Here is a 20,346-nt window from a genome sequence, read left to right as displayed (position 1 = left end):
CATTAAATACAATTTATTATTGTACCATCCCTAATATAAGCTACATGGTCTTTCGCTTTTTATTTAGTATCGCGTTAATATGCTTAGATATACTTTGAGACATGTTTTTACCTGAGATAGAAATGATACAGTTAAACATGTCGGAATAAACTTCAGGAAGACAAATCTACTGCAATATACCGATGGAGATAGATCTGGACTCGAGATTATTGCAACGGACGATTCGGGGTGGAATATAATTTGCAGTAGAACGGGCAATTCGGGCGAAAGGACGGTGGACACTGGCGAAAAAGTCCATTTTTCTTGGCCGACGTCGCTATCGCCAGATTATGTCCCGCGCAGTTATATTGATGACAATGGCAAAGCCGCCGAACCGACTAGCCGGCTCAATCTAGTCCACCGTTTGTTTTGCTTTCACACAATTTGTCATCCATTGTCTGAGCGCATGGTACACTCGCTGCCCCGGCCACCTCCAATCGTTATTTATGGTTTCGAGAAGGCGCTTGATTAATTTTTGTCCCGTTCTCCTAATGTCCGAAAATCGTTGGCTCGGTTTCGAAGCTCCGCGAAAAAAGTTTTTCTAATTCTTCGTAATTAATGCGAAACAATTTTCCGTTGGGTACATGGCAGAACGATCGAATCTAAACATCCAGCTCATCCAGCTTACGATGGAAATTACATTTTTTAAGCTGCGATTTAAGATGACGCTGATGCGGGGTGATAGTCCGACTGAACGGAGAATAATTTAATATTCTTTATTCCGGTAATGCGATTTCACGGAGTACCGGGCACGCGACGCCCGAGCATTAGAAATACGATTTTCCTTTCGCAATCGCAAGGGATGGTTCGAGAAGCATTTTTCTCGAACCTAACTTTCCGAATTTTTATCTTCATGTTTCGTTCTCTTTCGAGTCGAATCACTATGATATGAATTTAAAGTCACGTAACAGTATAAGATCAAAAGTGTAGAAAAAACAATAAGAATGTTTGAATTCACAGATAAATATATGTAGCAAGCAAGATTCGACATATCGTACTTTTCAAGCCTGCGATTAACAGGCACGATTAAACGTACTCTTTATTAACAATATTAATATTATATATAAGTAAAACATTTATTTATATTTTTTTCAACATTGTATTAAGTTCAATGTATATCCCTTTAGGAATTATACAATTGCATGACTGTAGATAAAAAATGTTTATTTAGTAACGTTTGTTAAGATCGTCAAATATCTGAGAAAATAATAAATTTAGTAAAATATTATTGAGCGAGATACAGAAAAGAAGGAAAAACAACATTTTCTGAATGTCAGGTACGCATTCCGTTTTTTTAGCTTTCCTTTTTTTCTTTTGTGGTACCTGGATCTCGAAATCCGACCGCGGTATTGGCAGCGAGTACTAAACTGCAGGGGACTCTGGCAAGCTCCATTGTGTACCCCGCGTGTAAGGGTTGCCTTCATCTTTTTCCGTTTTTTTTTTTCTCCATTCTCTTTTTCACATTACGAGATGCCTCTCGTGTCGCACTCTCGAACGAAGTCGAGAAGTTCGCGGGGGTAACGTGAGAATGACAACAGATGCGGCGGAATGAAATTACAAGGTGTCTCGACATTATGTCAGCGTGTTGTGCTTTTTCAGCGAAATTGTTGTGACAGGCATCTCAATGCGCGATTCTCGCTCCTTTTCTTTCTTCCCGCCATCCGGCTCTCTTTTTCTCTCTTCTTTCGAAAACTCCCCTGTGGCATAGGGTGGATACTTTTACGGTGTCAAGTCCGGGTCTTTTGGGAAAAGGGTCCACGTCGTCTGTCGTTTGGCTAATTCCATTTAATCGGCCGATTTTCCTTTCCGATACGCCGATCAGTCTAAAAATAGCGCTTGAGAATGATCGATAAAAACGCCGGATTTTGCGTCCCTAAAGTGAGACGTTTGTATCTAACTCTCATATGCTTGTAAAATGTTGTTCAACTTTATATTACATATATTTTAATTAATTTCTTTTTAGATTTTTATTTTTTTTAAATTAACTTTATTCACACACATACCATATATATATGTGACATATGCTGTTGGCAATTTTTATGCTGGCATACATACATAATCTAATCTGTATAAAATTGCTATTATTAGCTCTATCGAGAGATTAGTCGCTTGGAGTTGATACTGCACGAGATCGCATCGGTTTATTTCGCGTTTTCTAATTGCCTATGACTATTCATCGAGTCATTTGTACTCGGCGCAATTATCACCATCATCAGTCTTCAGACCGAAGTCATTCCGAATCCGATTACGTCAAAAGCCACCGTCATTAATCTTCTCGCGAAAATGTCTTGAAATCGCGTTATGCCCGCTCGAAATTTAATTAATGACAAATTGCAAACTTGAGCGTAACGAATATTTTATGACGCTTTAGAAAAGAAAAACAAGAATAAATTATTTATACAGCTATATTTACTGCATTTCAATCTTAATCGTACGTCTGGAAAAATATAAATGGAGTATACCATTAAAAAAATTAAGTCAGACAAGCAATTCTTTCATTGTTGCTTGTTTTATAAATTACTGATAACTTCAAAAGAAAAAAAATTTGCTAAGTGTGGGGTTCGAACCCACGCTCCCAGATGGGAACCAGATCTTAAGTCTGGCGCCTTAGACCGCTCGGCCAACCTAGCTTCAATGAGTTCCGAGTGAAAATGTCAATAGATAACCTACCCACTACGTTTGTAATGTTTGTGCCGTACAATTATTATGATTCTCATTTCACAATTGGTAAAATAACATTTTATAACTGTTTGCACTATTTTATGTAAATTTAACATCTGAGAATGATCTTATTTCTTCGTTTCATTGTAATTAGGACGTCACGTGACATCGAATATTTTGAGAATATGACAATGAATGCAAATATAAATTAATATTTTCGAATAATAGATACATTTTTTAAATTCTGTTTAATTTCTGTTACTTTTAGCAGAATCAAATAGGATATTTAATTCTGTTATCACTATTATTTTCTACTTTGCTTAGTCATCTCCTGCAAATTGTGCCTAATGTCTCGACGAGTTCGACGGAATAGGAAAGCCGCGTGGCATAGGTAAATGCACATGAATTCTCCGTGCGAGCACACGCGAGCACACGGTAATTTGCCCGTGACCGCTAATGCGCCGCTCTGTCTTTGTGCTTCTGCAAAAAATCACGGAAGTTGTGAAGCACGACGCGACTATTTGAATAATACCGTCATTATTCACTGCGCTTGTTCCACAGTGTGACTAACGACGAGTCGAGGGGAGGGGGGAGTAGCTGGTACTTGTGAAATTTGATCGTAATCGACTAATCTGCCGTTCCTCACGAGAAGGGCTCCTGGCGCGTGTCAGACGACCTTTCTTCTCGAAACGGCATCGTTATTCTTTTTTTTTTTAGTATTTATCAACATTACGACAGTAGAATATAACGGAATATTATGATATCCGAAGATAATAAGAAATGAAAATCTTGTTGATTTCTCACGTAGGAATGCCAAATATACGATCTTCACGGTTCGTAAGAGAGGAATAGCTCATTCCGTGAACGATCATATCTGCGTGTCATCGTGCGGTATACCCGTCGCCGTCTGAAACGCTTCTCCTCGCCCTTTGCATACACGAGAGTCCAATGACCCGTTTCCATGTCGGTTTAACACTTAACACCGTGCACCGCGGATTTGCACGCGTATCATCCACGCTCTTCATCGTTTCACGCCGATGCATACACGGGGGACTCCCCCCCACTTCCCCTCCGTCTTGCGCGGCGCACCTGTGCGGGCGTGGCGGGGACGATAAGTCAGCGCGAGACGGGCACGACGTCCAGGAGGCAGGCATGTATACGCAATAAAAGCGAAATCGTACGTCCGTGGCGACGTTCCGTGGCGACGTAATAAAAAAGGGAGACCCCGATAAAAGTGGCCGGGGCATATCGCGGACCCCGCCGCCCGCAGCCGTTGCCGGCGGCGCGGCCTCGCGAGGCGCAGTCGATGTTGTTGATGTTGGGATCGCGTGCCGCGCGGAATGTCGTACCAGTCTGCACCTATCCCGTTGTTAAGGCGTCCCTATCCCCTTCCGCCACCCCCGCCCTCGTCGACCGCCCCGCGGCCGTGTCATTAGCGTAATCATTCTCCGTCACTTGGACGATTCCTCGAGAGCGTCGAGCGCCGGGATCCCGAACCACTTCATATTTAAATCGCTCCGAGTTCGCTTCCACTTCCGACGCACGCTTTGGGGGCTTCCTTATTGTGCACCGCGGGGAATCGTAATGATCGCCGATAACGATTCGTCTCGCGAGCTACGGATTCGAAAGGAATAAAAACGCTTCGTCTTTTGCGTATATACGTGACATCTTGTTCGATTTTATGCGTAGAAAAATGCGAACTTAACGAATGTAATTAAAGAAAGTCTTAATTCAGAGATACATTAACATCATGTATGTATATTTCATTTACTTCCACGGCGATTTATCTCGCGTGAAATAGCCGTTGCAATATCTCAATATGTACATTTGTCATGGCGAGGGTTTACTTGTCAAAAGCACGTCCGCGTCGTTCGAGCCGTAGCAGAAAAATAATTAGACGAAACAGACATTTCTCTCGAGCGAGCACGTGTGTCTCAGAATGCAGGCCCCAGCTGTTAACCGCGCTTCGACTTTCTCTATTTAGGCTGCCATATGCCAAACTTTATCTTTCTTTTGAAGACTTGGAGCCAAGAGTGACGAGAGCAATTTATCTCCAAATTAGTTAGCTATAAATAACCATTGTAGGTATTTCTGCTATTTTTAGCCGACACTGCATGTTTCATTTTTTTCGCATTATTTGCAATAAATTAAAACAAATAAAACTGATTTTAAACGATTTGTAATTTGCGCCAGATTTCAGGATAAAATTCTATTTCTTCCTCGATTTCTTCTATTAATCTTATATGTTGTGTGTATTTTGATATACATACATGTGTATTCCAATATATATACTACAGTTCAAAAGTTTGAAAGCACTACTTTTTTAAGAAAAAGTAAATTATAAAAGTATGTATAAAAATATTAGCACCACTGTTTTGTTTTTCTTAAAAAAATAGTGCTTCCAAACTTTTAAACGGTAGTTTATATTTTATGCATTATAGGACACAAAATTATAAGTAGAATTCTGAAATCGAACTATTATATATGGCAAATTACAAATCGTCTGAAACAAGTTTAAGAATGTGGCATTTAAAATATTTTATTTGTTTGTTCGACAAGCTATTTGTGTCAGAAATAGAGCACGTGCAACAAGCTAGTTCATGCTTCATAGAAACGAATGCTATTTATTCGGCTACAAATATTCAGTATAATTGATAGATAATACTGACGAGAAATAACGCAAGAAACTGCGAATGCACGCTTGGAGAGTGAACGAAGGGCTTTGTACGGGCGTGATTGATCAAGTAATTTGTTTGTAAACGTTGATTGTGTCTATCGACGACTGTGATTTGTGTAATCGTCTTCGACTCGGCGGGTTATCGCACTCACCGAACAGTCTCCCGTTGTGTGATTTTTATTCACTCGGAGTTTTCATCTTATCACTATACATAAACATTATGTGACCACTGCGTGCTTTATGAACGCAACGCTATTATGCAATCCTTAACACACTTTAAATTACTGCTCAAGTATCCGAGATATAGAGCGGAATGAAAAATTTAAATTAGAATTTACGTTATCGCGTTTGTCATAATTAACATCTTCTGAACTCGATCGAGCGCAAATGGATTCAATTCCAAATAAAACAATATTATTTAGTAGATTACAAAAAAATATAGTATTTCTTTCTCCATATTTTAATTTCTTTATAATATTTTTGTTCACTCTATTGTTCTCTTTTATATGTATACATGTATGCGACATATAGTAGAAAAGGTAGTGACATTTTTGCTTGTTAAAAGCTGAATGTGATATCGCTGAACCGGAAAGGTGATGTAACAACGTCCTTTGACTTTGAGTACGTATATACAACCCGACGTAGCAAAAATTAGCTTTTGAAAATAATTCACGTGTGTTATCGGCTACTAAGGGTCGTTTCATGTCGCGGCTCGTCCTTTACGTCATGCCGCATGGGAGTGCTTTTATGTCAATGCTTCAAAGTGGCATATGAGTACCTACATAAAGGTATCGTACGCTACAAAAGTTGAACGTACGCTTCCGGCTTGATATTGTTATCGCATTCCTTACCGCTGAGATTTATCAACATAATTACGCATTATCTGTCGCTGCAGCCTTATTCGGAATTTTTATAATTTATTCTGTCGCTGTATGAACAGAAATTCAGTTTATATTTTGACCATAAGTATTTTTGAATTATGTTATTTGCTAGGATATCTTGGAGTAGAATTATATATAAATTATATTATTTTAGAACTTACGAAAAATATTGATATAATTTTATGGTTTTACGTACATAATTTATCACAATTACTCTTTGATTGAATGAAAAGATGTAGCATATAAAATTATAATAATAATAAATATAATTTTTTTATAAAATAAAAAGGAAGTAGCACAAGAACCGTACCATCAGAAGACTGATATAATCGACTAGATGAACGCGTATAAGTTTCTCATGATAATGTACCACGAAGGATCGTGAAACGATAATACCGAACAGCGTATCGCGTCGCGTCGCGATGATGCACACGACGAGGAGAAGCATTGTCGATTGGATCCGCGTGGGCTAAAGTATTAATCAGAGAAGCCGCTGTCTTTTAAGATTATTAAAATCGTCAAAGCAACAGACTCCTCAAAGGGTTAATTATCCTACCGACTGCTTATGGCTGAGCGTTGCGCTTTCCTGGCTCGCCAGGGAGCAGACGCGAATAAAGAACGAGCATCAACCGGGGACGAGGTACGCCGTCGAGATACCCCGCAAAAAAGAGGCTTTCTGTTTGCGAAGCATTGTGAGAATTAAGTTTCGAGCCGCTCTTGATCGGCAAGTAACATTCAAATTGATGAACAGTCGGCTCTCAGCGTTTTCCACAACATTATATCGCCATCGTTGTCTTTTAACTATTTTTATTTTTTATTATTTTTTAATACCTTCAGAGATTCAAGAAATATACATATAAGTACCTAACATCTAATACATACAAGATCGAGACAAGGCTTTTGATATATCTCTTAAATTTAAATGATTTCGCATTTTTAGTTTCTTTCGGAATATATGCAAAGTATTTTCTTATATGTGGGACGATAGCGCGCGTCATTATCCATTATGCTGGAATTTTAGCTATATCAAAATCGCGAGAATACTTCGAAGACCACCCGCGACAGTGGCGGATCTCTGGGAAATCCGTCTTATCCGGCATTATATCCGTCTTTCCTCGCTCCAGAACGTCGAGAAAAGAAACGCCGTGGGGTGGGAACGTGACACATGTGTACGTCGGTACAAAACTGGTAAATGGACTGTCGCGAAGGGTCAACGACGAACGAGCGGAAGGAGGGAGGACGAGAGCGTAATGATATCTCTTGCACTTACGTCGTCTTATGCGAATGTACTTTAGACAAAGTACCTGCTCGCAATCGCTTTAAGAGCGAGAGCGTGCCAACTATGAAAGGCGTTAAGAGATGCTTGCGCGAGCGCTCTAGCCGCGATAAAGCTCACGTGTAAAACCGTCATCGTCGCGCGTACGCGGCCACGGATTAACGGTGAGGAAGACGATAGGGGGAAGAAAAAGGGAAAAGAGAGAAAGAAAAAGGTTTGTGTGGCCGACGACGACATCGTTCCTCGTACGGTCGCGCTTTTAAAAGAACCGCGCGGGCACGCGGTTATTATGGGCACGAGATATGATCCGCGTGACGCATTAATGGCGTTTACACGTAAACGCGAAAAATCGCGGATGCTAAATGCACGCGATTTATGCTACTAGCGAACGGTTTTAGCCGATTGCTCTCCCTCTCTCTCTCTCTCTGCGTCTCCCTTCGGCCGCGATGACGGCGGCCAGCTTCCGAGAAGTCGCGTTCTTTCATCGACGCTCTGACGGCTCCGCGTCGTTTTGTCCCGCCGGGATTACTCCGGTAGAATGACCCGGGAGAATGCAGTCGATAAGATTGATTGCGGGAGAGCGAGAGAACGCCGGAATATTCTCATATGTACTTAAGCGTAAGGGCACTCGGCTACGCGCCGCTCTCGTGCGCTGCTTTTAATGACGAAGCTTTGCGAGCGGAGACATCTCTCTTTTTTTTTCTTTTTTCTTTATTGTGATTGCGAGCTTGAGCGATCGAGGTTACGGTAATCTGCCGCGACGGACGCAGTGTCCACCATTGCGCATCATTTATCTCCATATCTCTTGCTTCGTCATTCGCTGTCTCAGTAAGTGAAGAATTGCGGCGCAGCCGAACAAGAACCCGATTATTACTGGTGTGAACAACCTGTAGTTTATTTCCAGCGGGCCTTTATGTCACTGCGTGCGGCTGTATCGCGCGCAATTGGCGATGCGCTAATTGGATCTCCGTGCCGGCACTGTAAAATAGGGAATAATCGAATTAATTGCGAAATAGCTGAAATCTTCATTTGTTGTTTGACGAGTATATAATTACAGAGAAATGACGAGAGTCGAGTGGAAATTGACGAGTGATAGGAATTATGGAGAGCGAAGTGAATTAAATTAGAAAGATTTAATGGTCATGAGATAATAATTGAGTTCTAAATATGTATTTATTAATTACAGGCGAACGATGCCATTCTCGTTGTCGAGGTGCTTCATCGTGATGAATATGTCGAATTTCTTCTTTATTTTATAAATGAGCAGAGGAACTAGCTCTTCGGATCGATTTTCTGTTTACCATGCTGATAGAAATGGACACGTTATACGAGCGCAATGAACGACGTTAACGAGTCGTCGAATCGTCGTCTGCTCTCTAGATGTATTTTAGTAGGTTTAACGCGATACTAATGGCCAGGCGGAAGAAATTGCGAAATTATAGCATTAACATGCTTCCGTATGTTTACTTCGAATTTTGTCATCTTTGCAAATAATTTCGTACATAATTTTCAATCGTCCTAAAATAAGCATTGTACTTTTTTGCAAATAACATCCATTGTTTATTGGATTTATTCCATTTATTTAATTCAGATTTATGAATATCTAACACAGTGTAGAGAGCAAATTCTGAACTAACATTTTTCGATCTCGCCACATGTGTCGTTCTGTAGGTAAACGTTCACGCGATCACAGAGAGAGGTCCGGTTATATCGCAGCGCGTTAGAGAGGAACCGTCCGAAATAGCACTCCCGTAGCAGCACCGTTCGCTGTACTAAACGTTCCTAAATGAATCGTTAATCGTTAACGGCGCGGCATTACGCGGCCCTCTTACGACACGCTTATAAACCGGAAATTCACCGGTCGCCAAACGCCCGAACTCCGACTGTCCAAATCGTTCGGCGGCCGGCGTGGAAGTCTTCCGGGCAATAAAGTCGAACTCGCTTTACTGCCAAAAGAGACTCGTCCCCGATAGACAGACCGACCAGGGCCCGCTTGTTTCTAACCTGTCATTAAACGCGTACGTTAAACGCGCATCTCTTTTTTTTTTATTTCGCCCTGTCGGCTTTCTCTTCGTTCCCTTTTCCTTGTCCCTTTGTCCTCGCGCAGGATCACCGAGAGGCTGTAAACAGTCGCCCATCTCCGATACGAAATACCGGATAACGAACGAAATAGTCTGGATTCCTGGCTTTATTAAGCCCTCGCCTCGGTTTACGCGAGACATTTCGAGCGCCCGGGCCCCGTGCGTGCGGCATCGGAAACAAAGCCCGATCCGACAGTTTGACTTCGTTTTGATGAGCCGCGTAAAAGAGCGAAGGCGATCAGCCGCTGTAAAAAAGCGTTACGGACTGCCATTTAATCATAGCGTTCCGTTTAACGAGATACGTCGCTCTAACTGTTTCCAATCGACTTGTCCCTTCTTCTGTCACGCGCGATTAACGTAAAATACCGTTTCTTTTAATGCAAAAAGCGAAATAAAGTAACAAATATTAACATATAGTAATAGTTAATGTGTGATATCTTACTAAACTAAATTAAAAGTAACAGCATCATGATTCTTCGTCGTTCGTTTGCGGAATGATGCAGTTAACGGAGACTTTTAGATTACATTCATCAGGCTTTAACTTCAATGTTTTTATTTAGCCGTTCTCTTTCTTTCAACGAGCGAAAATAGACATTCTTCTCGCAGTGAATAAGGAAAACGACCCTTTCTCGATCGATACTGCGCATTTACCTCGTAACTCTGACTGTCACTCGTGCGATAGAATACACGTTGTGATATATCAGCCGGGCACTTCGCCAAAGAAGTTTACGGAGGTTTATAAGAAACGTTTAGGCGAACGAGCGGTCGCTGGCATAGCAATCGTGAGAACCCGTTATACGTTTTGTCCTCCCACTTTTATGGTTTTATTTGGGTCCTTAAAGCTTGGTCCTGGCTAATTCTAGTACGCTTTTTTGCGCCGCAACCCTTTGCCGTTGCGCGCATGCAAGTGAGCGCTACGTGCTCGCGCCCCGAATAATCGTAAAATTTGATAATTAAATTTAATCGCGCCCCTTTAACGGCCCCGCCCCGCCGCCCATTGTGCATCTCCCTGGTCCTACTTTAATGGCACGATTACTCGAAGCTTTAAAACATATGCTTTATACACCTCGCCTCGGAATGATGATGCGCCATTATGATCCTGACACGTCATTAATTTCGTCAGTGCTTATGGCCGCTACCGTGCAGCGTAATCAAGCTCTCGCACGGATCCTCTAAATCGAAACGGTAGAATCCGCTTGCGATAAAATGTCCCCCGTCTGCGGTAATACTTGCTGCTGGGTCCCTTTCTTTGACGATAATTCGTTGCGACGGTTAAACTCGATTTTCGGGTACTCGTATACTCGATCACTATGGCACATTAGAAGAATTCGATACAAGTAAAAACTAAAGTTACAATGTGTCATTTGATTTTACATATGGAAGCGTATCTAAACCTTGTAAAAATACTGTTTCTTGCATTGCCAACCTTCCGTTTTAAAGAGGATCACTTAGTTCTGCATTTGTGCGAATATGTTTTTACTATCAGCGTAATGGAACGAATGATATTTTAATGAACTATTTTAAATGGTACAGCTTGAAATGTACATAATGTATAGTTTTAGTCTTTATCTATGCATTTGGCGCTAATAGCGAGTCGCCGGACGACGGTAAATAAATGATTTTACCGAGCCGCTAGAGAGAAGCGTGCAGTGATACTTCCTGTCGCGATACGCGGAATCATCAAAATTTTTTCCTTTCTTCGTCATCCGCTATCTCTCTGTGCCCGCACGGTAAAATATATATATCCCATCGTTTGCTCGCACAAACGCGCGTTCGCAAATTGCGCGCTATCGCGCCGCGCAGGACAGTCATTAATTGATTCGCGAATCGGACTCGGAAACGTGTCTTAATTTCGCCTAATTAGTCGCGTCCGGCTGATAGGCTTTCGTTCGAATCCATCCGAGCGAAGAGGCGCTCTATCTGAGACGCTATTTTATAATCACCTCTCAAGCCGTATGTCATCTCACATTTCCACAGAGTCCAAAGTGCCACCGATACTTTGTCAAACGTTGTTACGCTCTTCTTATCGTAGCTTAAAAGCACTGTCCAACCCTCACTGTGGTCTTACAGTGTCCACCCCGATTCTCGGCAATCACGTCTCGCTAAATGCGCGAGTGCCGAGTGTAATTTCACGGAAGATATCGGAGTGCATCGGCGCGCGGGAACGCGATGGAAATGCATACGTATCGTGAGATGATACTCGGCTCTTTTTTTTTGCGCGCGCGTAAAAGAGCGCTGCGTCGGCGGGTCGCCAATTAAAACACCGTACCCTCGACGAACAAGTCGCGCATAGAATGATGCGCACGCGATTTCGCGCTTCATTGACATCGCGGGTTTTTTTTATGCCAGCTGTGTGCACAAGCATCAGCTACGATCGCTCGCACATCGATATCTACGGGGTGTTGGAAAAAAGAATTTTATAATTCAAGATCGTATATTATTTTATAAATAATAAATCAAGAAGTCTTGATTAATTAATTAATTAGATGAAACCAGTACAAAATAAAAATATGACAGTGTTATTATCAAGAAGTCTTGATTAATTAATTAATTAAATAAAACCAGTATAAAATAAAAAGATGTCAGTGTTATCAACAAATGTATCAAACGTATACATATACATACATATAAAATTAGTGCAAAGTGATTCGAATATATATTTAATATGTCAATAAGACTGATATTTTTACTTACCACTAATATCCTAATAATCATCCTACGTTGACTAATTAAGATTCTTTGGTTTTTATTATTGATAAGAAATATAAATATCTACATTCTGAAACTTTAGAATTAGAATTCTAGAATTGATGCGCGTATGTAACAAAAAAGAAACAATTGATCATACTTTAAAAAGTGTTAGATAGCAAAGAACAATTGGTAGAATTATTTAAATTATTATTACGAGATACAAAATCTATAAGAGAATATATGTATATTAAAAGGAATACCAACGAATCCCCTTAATTTTTCAGCCGATTGCTAAGCTCTTTTAAATTTTCAAACTCTTTTCTTAACACCCTATATATAGACGTCGCGGGCGATTGTAAGAGCCAGCACAATGGGGTAGGAAACAAGAGCCGGCGTGCACATCAAAGTCTCGGAAGTTATGGAGTGGGACTGCCAGTGCATCCGGCGCAGACTGATAATCATCTGTACGAAATACTTTGTAATCGTTAATTACGGCGCAGCCACGGTTTTTCGAGGATGGGATCAAACGCCACTGGGGGAGACAGGAAAGCGGAGGAGAGGAGCTTTTGCGTTCGGCTGCCACAAAGTAGAGTACAAATACGCGCACTTTGGATCGCGGTGGAATCCTCCGCTCGTTCCGGTCCATTACAGGGTGCGTTCCGTTTGACGCATGATGCGCCTAATGCATCACTTATTTAACATTCGGTGAACAACAAGGATAAAGTGCGTAAAATAGAACGCAACAGCCGGGCAAGCCCTTATCCACTACTTTAGTTTTTCATACCGGTTATCGCAGAATATTTCTCATAAACCGAGTATACTCTCTGTAATATGTACTCGCTATCCTAGAGAAATCGCCGACATGCTTGAAATTCTTTTCATTGCTTTAATTAAATGTTACTGATTATAACTTTATACAAGCAATTCTAAAATTTCATTAAATATGTAACATCCGATTAATATTTATTTTAGTCACATTTGTTTTTAAGATTTATTATCTCAGTTTTCTTCTCTCTCTCTCTCTCTCTCTCTCATACTAATTATTTAAAAAAAATTTCCATTGTGCCACTTTACTGTTATTTTTGAATGCAAGATAATGCGAAAGAACAAAATATGGCTAAAAATATTCGAGAGGTGCTCGGCACAAGAAGAATCGCGCGTAACGGCTCGATAATCTCTGACAATTGAGCGGAAGCAATGATCTCTCGGGAGGAGAGCCGGGGCGATTCTGCAGGCAACGACCGAGTTCCTCGGCAATATTCAAATCGTTGGATCTGTCAGGCTCTGACAGACTTCGGGTAGGTCGTATTTCGTAGGCAGCCTCAAATGAGGCGGCGAAAGATTTCGCGAGAATTTCTCCCGAGCCCTCACTGTGAAAAGTTCTTTCTTTCTTTCTTCCTTCCTTTCGAGGGAGCGGAACGTTTCGGTAAATGAAGCGCGCTGAAAACGAATCGCCCGACCGAGAAGAAAAGCCGCTGCTAAACATTCGAATGCTCGAGCAAATCCCAAGTGCTCAATCCTGCTGCGAGTAGAGTTTCTGTTTTATTATAGCCTTTCCGTTATGCGATCCCGATGAAAGTTTTCTCGAGAAGGAGATGCTCAATTGTGTGCGACAAGACGTGCCGTACAATTTTCCAAAAACACGGCACGCACGGTCGCTCTCGTCTTCTTTCGCGCGTGTTACTGCGTCGCGCGAAATCGCACGTGAGATTGAGAGCGCGCGAGGAGATCTCGCGAGGCGCGATAACGAAAAACTCTCTAATCGCTCTTGCGTATATACGTTGCGCTCGATATTTTCTTGCTCGAATTCCCTCCCTAGTTATTACTCACTGCCATTGATAATTATTGCGAACTGGTCTCTCCTTCTCTCTGTCTCTTTCTCTCTTTCCCCTCCCTCTCTCTTTCTCTCTCTGTTTACTCATCGAGCTGGCGTATTATGAAAACGGTGCCCTGGCTCTGGAGCAGCTTCCGAGTTTCGCGCGCGGTAATCACGACCGCTTCTCGGAAGATTTCGCCCCGTGGCCAGGGCGTGTCGGCCGCGCCGTCGTCTTCTCGTCTTTCTTCGTCTCTTTGTTTCGTATCATCCATTAACCGCGCGCTCGCGCGCGGAGCAGGTCGGGGCTCGTGCCGTGCAGCAAGCCGCACCAGGAAATCAAGGAGCGAGTTATCATTACCATCTCGGCAGATTGCCGCGGCGGAGAAGTGCGTACACAACCCCGGCGCTAATAAGAGCACTGTAAAAGGGACGGTGGTCGGCAGGCGGCAGGCGGCAGGGAGAGCTCCCCGGAGGAGGCGGGCTAAGACCGGGAGAAACGTTATAAAATCTACGCGACCGCAAAAACCGCACCGTTGCGGCGCTCTAGGTTCAAGTAGCAAGTTCAGTGGCCTTGATAGACGCGGGGTACCATCGCGTCGGCTCACCTGACGGCAGCCCGCGGCTCCGTTCCGCGGAAGTTGCATAGTCACGACGCTGAAAAAACTTGCATGGATTCAGTCGAATTATTTCTTGAAACGTATTTCACGAATCGCCTTGGATATCTTCCTCTTTTTTTAAAACGCGCACGAGCTATCGATCGCAGCAATTTGAGATTATCCTTTTCCATTTGCGTTATATTGGAGCAGCGCAGATATTAGACGATATTAGACTTTTATTACGTTATTAAGAAACATAGCGCACCCAGATTATTAGCTTCTCTTATTGGCAGATATATTACGCGGCTAAAATGCCGTAAAACACAAACGCGAGGGAATAACTGTAAACGCTGGCAGGCGAATGAACGTATCAGCGCGCAGGTGTGTCTAGCAAAGTCTATTCGTTAAGAAAATGGAAAGTGGGTACGCGCTCCGCGAACTGTTAAATGACAATATTGATTGTCCACGTACAAGGGTTTTTGCGCGCGCCCGCGCTGATATGATCGGCCAGGAGATCGATAGATTTGATCGTGATTGCGTTCGGCACAGTTGCGCACGAGTGCCGCTGATTGCGTTTTAAAGCGTGTATCTAACGCGAGAAAAACGATCCGATGCACTATGATTGCCGACTCCCTCTCTCTTTCTCTCTTTCCTTCTCGCTCGTAACGGAGAGTACCCCCTGCAGCTATAGGTCGCCGAGAGATTTATTACTGCGTATCTACGAATTTTGCTCCGAAACGTTGAATTCCAATATTTTTTCGAGCATGCTGGCTATTGGTTTTTCGACAAACATTTCTTACAGAAATTTAATAATTCCAATAAATAACGGACAGCAAGACTTATTATTTTGCAATAATATCCGATATGTGTAAATAGCAGGTAAAATGTTAATTAAACGCATTATTTATTGTCGCATTAGTTTTTTTTAAGGATTTATGAAATAAGATTTTCATCTCTATTATCTGTCGTTGGGATATCAGCGCTAACTGAATTTCCGCCTTTGTGGCTAATGGGATTCGTTACTTACTTACTCTCGATCTCTTAGGCGACACGTACCTTCGAGTACGAACGGGTCGATCCTAGGCAGAAATCGAGCAGGAATCAGGCAGGATCGGATACCTACACGCGTTCAGTGACGTTAATGGGCGTCAGGTGGATCGGGATGGACCATCCTCCGGCAGCATCTACGACCGATGCACGTCGCGCGATGCCATCGACCTGCATGCCACGTCGGGACCCTATACCTAATACCACCGGTCACGATACCGGGGCTACTCGCCTGTGAATTAACGTTAGCTTGCTCTGGGTTATTACGTCATAACAGCATGGCCACCTGGAAGCAATCGCCGGTGGTGCCGATGCGGACAACGAAACCTGCCGTCCTATTTATTACCCGCCGTCTGCGATCGTACACCTAGCCAGCCAGACGGGATTAGACCGGATATCCGCGCAATCCGGCGACCGGTCGTCCGTCGGCCGTATCTCGGACGGTATAATGCACGTGTTTCGGACGTTTCATAGGCACGCCGGAGTACTAAACAACGTCGCGTCGCGTCCTATTTGATTCCGCTTTTAGTTGATCGCCCGACGTGGATGCATCAGGCACCGTAGCCAGAGCTATATGTCCGATATTGCTGGGACGTAATGGCGCGTTACGTAATACCGAAGGATTTCAATCACGCAATCGTTTTCTCTTCGTGGATTTATTTACGCAAGTATGGTATCTAGTTTATTGAATGAATGCAATAATACGGAAATGTAACGAAGACGAAATTAGACATTTAACGAGAAATGTTGAATTCTGAAAATTATTTTGAATATAATTCTTACAGACACGATTTTGCACGCGAGAATTCGAATGAGTAAGTTTGTCAACGAGAGTTCGTGCGTGCACGTAACTCTTTTATTCGCTGCGCGAGTGCACAATTGCATTCTATGCCGCCGCGTGCCGTATATCTTTTATCGCGTTATCGAAGCTTTTAGTGCGTTGACAGAGTAATAAGCATTTAAAAGGGTTATTCTGTTCAACGCGTTATACTGAAAAATACAAAAGATATCGAAATCGAAGCGCGAACCGTAACTTGGCGTATTGCGAGTGCACTCGAGCTGCATTTGCAAATATAAGATAAGAAGATATCTTTAAGTATATCAAGTAATAACGAATTTCACTCGTGGCTGCTTTGCAAATTGCAGCGTATTCGAGAAAAAGTTGTGACATATGCGAACGCTTAAAGTAGACAGGCTGATTGTAAGAATATCGTTAGGTTTTCGCAATTATCGATCGGAAGACCACGCGAAAAAGGTAAGTGACGGCGATAATGGCGTTTTTCGCATTTCTTTCACAATCGCGCTATCGCCCAACGACATGTAAACGACATCCACCGCATTGTAATATCTCACTTCGTCGTTACGAGAGTCGTGTCAATCGCGATTACGCGCGCAATCGCAATCTCGAAAGCCGCCGTTGGATTTTCGTTCTCTCGAATCGAGCGGGACTCATTTCACGGACGCTACAAAGTGTTGCTTATCGCTCGCGGGTCGGAGTGCGTCGACCTGTCGGGCGGGACGAATCCCCAAGACTCTCGCGGATGATTCATCCGCTTCTGTGTCAAAAGGCATCCAATTTGCCTCCCGTCGCCTCTCTGTCCCCCTTCTTCCCTCCGCAAGATTAATACAAGACACAAGGTGCAGTAGAACGCGCGCGTCCGTAAAGACGGCAAGCGTGCTTTCTCTCTCCTCGGATGGAACCATAAAATATGAAATGTATTAGATTGATAAGGTCGCGGAAGAGAAAAAGCGTCGGGATCATCCTCGAAGGGTGTGAGTTGGGAAAGGGGGGGGAAGGAGCACAAAACAGTGACGGATTATGGAGAGTCCCAAGCAAAAATTGATAAAAGTTCTGAGGTAAAGATAATATCGATTATCAAGTAAAGAATCGTTTAATAATCACATGTACACGCATATACGGTAAAATAATTTTTGCAATATAATTATTATGATGGAAAACGAATAATATATTCTTACAAAATAACGAATACTACGGAGTCACATATTACGGAAAATGATGTAAAGACGATATTTACATAAAAATTATGTTCCGTATAATTTTTATGAAGAAATATTCCTTATAGGAGAAACCTGTTTATTTCACGTATCGAGCATAAAGGCGCGTTTTTGCGCCTATTGAAAAATCCGTTACTGGTAAAAGGGGCGAGGGATGGAGGGAAGCATAAACGTATTTACTCGGGCTCAGCATAATATCGCGAGCTTTTATAACCAATAAAAGTTACAGCTGACACTTCTCTTCTCTCTGCGGCGACTGCGATATGCCGAATGCGCGGACACGCTTCTTCCTTCTCAGCCTTTCGTCGTCGTCGTCGTCGTCGTGTGCGTTCCGAAGGCTTGGCGGGTGCACACGCGGAACGAGGCGATTTATGAGTGACGAGCGACATGGTAACGAGTCTCGCGCGCGCGATCCGAACAATCGTTCGCTTTGTGCCCGGAGAGCTCTTTGTGCCTTCCGCGCGTTGTTCTGAGCGATCCTCGGAGCTGCACCTCTGCCCGTAGTCGTAATTTAATTAAGCCGGTAGCGGCGCATTCTCGACAAAACGTTTTGCGCGCACTCGGCATGAGCGTCGCGCGATGCTCGACGAATTTTAAAAAACAGACATAGAAAACAGTAGTTTGAAGGAGCGACTGTTCAATATAGTGGCTTGTATTTTCATGCATGACTTTCGAAAGAACTTTATGTTGTACTTATAGATATTTAATTCTTGATTTAATTATCGATTTATTGAAAAAAAAAATAAAAAATCTGTCTTTAATATATTCAACATATTCAGAATTCTTTTCGATATGCGATTCCTTATATTACACGATTCGATTGCGATTGGTGAACCGTCAGAGTGTAAGGCAATCTAAGAGAGAGTACATACATTTCGTCGTATAATCGTATAATCACTTGCAAAATAGCATTTACCACTTACCGCTCACGTCACGCACGATGTTAAACGCATCGCACCTCATTACACCCGACTTCCTCGCCGCGTATAATAAACCCTTCGAGGATTAATAAAGGAGCAAGATGCGATAAGGCACACGCGCGAAACCCGTCGCAATTAACAATATCCTGGCTCCGCGAAAGAAAACAAAATGCGAATGATCCTCTCCGCAGATACATACGTGCTCTTCTCCCGTAGCATGAAATCCCGTGCGTTACGACCGCGCGAGCGTTCCATTGGCAGCCGAACTCTAAATACCAGGGTGATAAACATTTTATGAAAGGAGCTTCGCAGCCGTGCAGGAGGGCGTTCTGGCAATTAGAAATATTTCGCCGCGAAGACAGTTAATATCTTCATTTGACCTGGACGAGCGAGAGAAAAATTTTATCGACGCGGACGGAAGAAGGAGAAACGCGCGCCGAGAGGTGAGGGAAGGCCGAGAGGCCGAATAGGGAAGTCGATGGTCGCGGAACTCGACTGCACAACCGCTCTCGGAATGCGAGCCACGCCACCTCGTTAAAATTACGATCTTATCTTCGAACGAGAAGGAAAGGAAGCTACGGGGTCGCGACGTGCTTCCGCGCCGTTACAATGTATGTCGAAATGTGACCTCGACTCGGAAAGCGCTCTTGTTCCGGGGATTCTCGAGGGGAATCGCGCAGGAAACTGCGCCACGAAAATGCAGTCGGATGTTCCCGCGGGGCCGAGGCTCGCTTCACCGCCGATCGTCAGTCCGGGCCCCCGCGCTTTTACGATAGTTTTACTACGTGGAATTAATCAAACGGAATAAAATAACGAGAATGACTCGCGTAGCGGGGCTCGCGAATGGGATTTATCGTCGCGCGAAGTACCTTCTGTTTACAATTACGCCGGCGCGGGGCTTTATTGCTAATAGCGACGTGAAATGGCGAGCGCTCGCTCGTCGTCGTCGTTGGCTGTCCGCTCGGCGGACTGCTCTTCCACTGGCGCGGAAAGGTGGGCTATCGGAGACGCCGGTTTATTGCCGATGATTATCGCAAAGTTTGGCATTAATTGCTTTCACTATTTCCCCCCTGCGTCGCAATTACTTAAGACTTAAACTGACTTAAAGTATGCCTGTTTTATGAGGGAAAGTAATGTATTCTGATTTTTTAAATATAATTTATTTGCTAATACGCGTGTATACTGACTATATATAATGCTCTTGTAAAAAAAAACTAGATATTTCCTGTTTATCTCGAGATATTGCAGAAGCGCTTCAACGAGACTTGACGACACATACGGTCAATATCTCCGACTTGACGGTCTGTCGCGTTTTATTGGCGCTCGTTCGAGGTACACGTAATAATTCATGCGGGTGCCTTGCGTAAAGATGGCAGCGATATGGGTAATAAAATGCGCGGTGGCAAGAAATGTGATTTTATGATAAATATTAATGTTGCGGTGACGACAGCTCGCCGCGGTCCAAGCCACGGCGACACGGCGACAGCGACGGGATTGGAGATGGATGTTAAACGATTGAGGATCACGTCGATGTTACTTTCATTGTCCGTGATTAATGGTAAAACGTTTCTGCCGGTTTTTGCTTTCGACCGCAGAGAAAGCTGCGCGATACTTGGGTATACATCTGCGGTGTGCACCATTGGAC

General features: G+C 43.1%; 1 long non-coding RNA gene and 1 other non-coding gene across 2 annotated transcripts in view; both read right to left on the bottom strand.

The window, feature by feature from the left end:
- Positions 1-2,585: 2,585 nt before the first annotated feature.
- Trnal-uaa (transfer RNA leucine (anticodon UAA)) lies at positions 2,586-2,669 on the bottom strand. The gene has a single exon. It is a non-coding gene; the product is annotated as a tRNA-Leu (tRNA).
- A 5,443-nt stretch (positions 2,670-8,112) lies between these two features.
- LOC139772722 (uncharacterized) overlaps positions 8,113-20,346 on the bottom strand; it is a 102,961-nt gene continuing 90,727 nt past the window's right edge. The window contains exon 3 of the long non-coding RNA XR_011718189.1: positions 8,113-8,512. This is a non-coding gene — a long non-coding RNA (uncharacterized lncRNA). The remainder of the gene's footprint in view (positions 8,513-20,346) is intronic.

Source organism: Temnothorax nylanderi, unplaced genomic scaffold, assembly GCF_030848795.1.
Source record: "Temnothorax nylanderi isolate EJ_2023f unplaced genomic scaffold, tnyl_v1.0 TNYL_tig0053_pilon, whole genome shotgun sequence".
Taxonomy (NCBI): Eukaryota; Metazoa; Arthropoda; class Insecta; order Hymenoptera; family Formicidae; genus Temnothorax; species Temnothorax nylanderi.
Note: the sequence above shows the minus strand (reverse complement) of the source record. Positions and strands in the feature narration are given on the sequence as shown.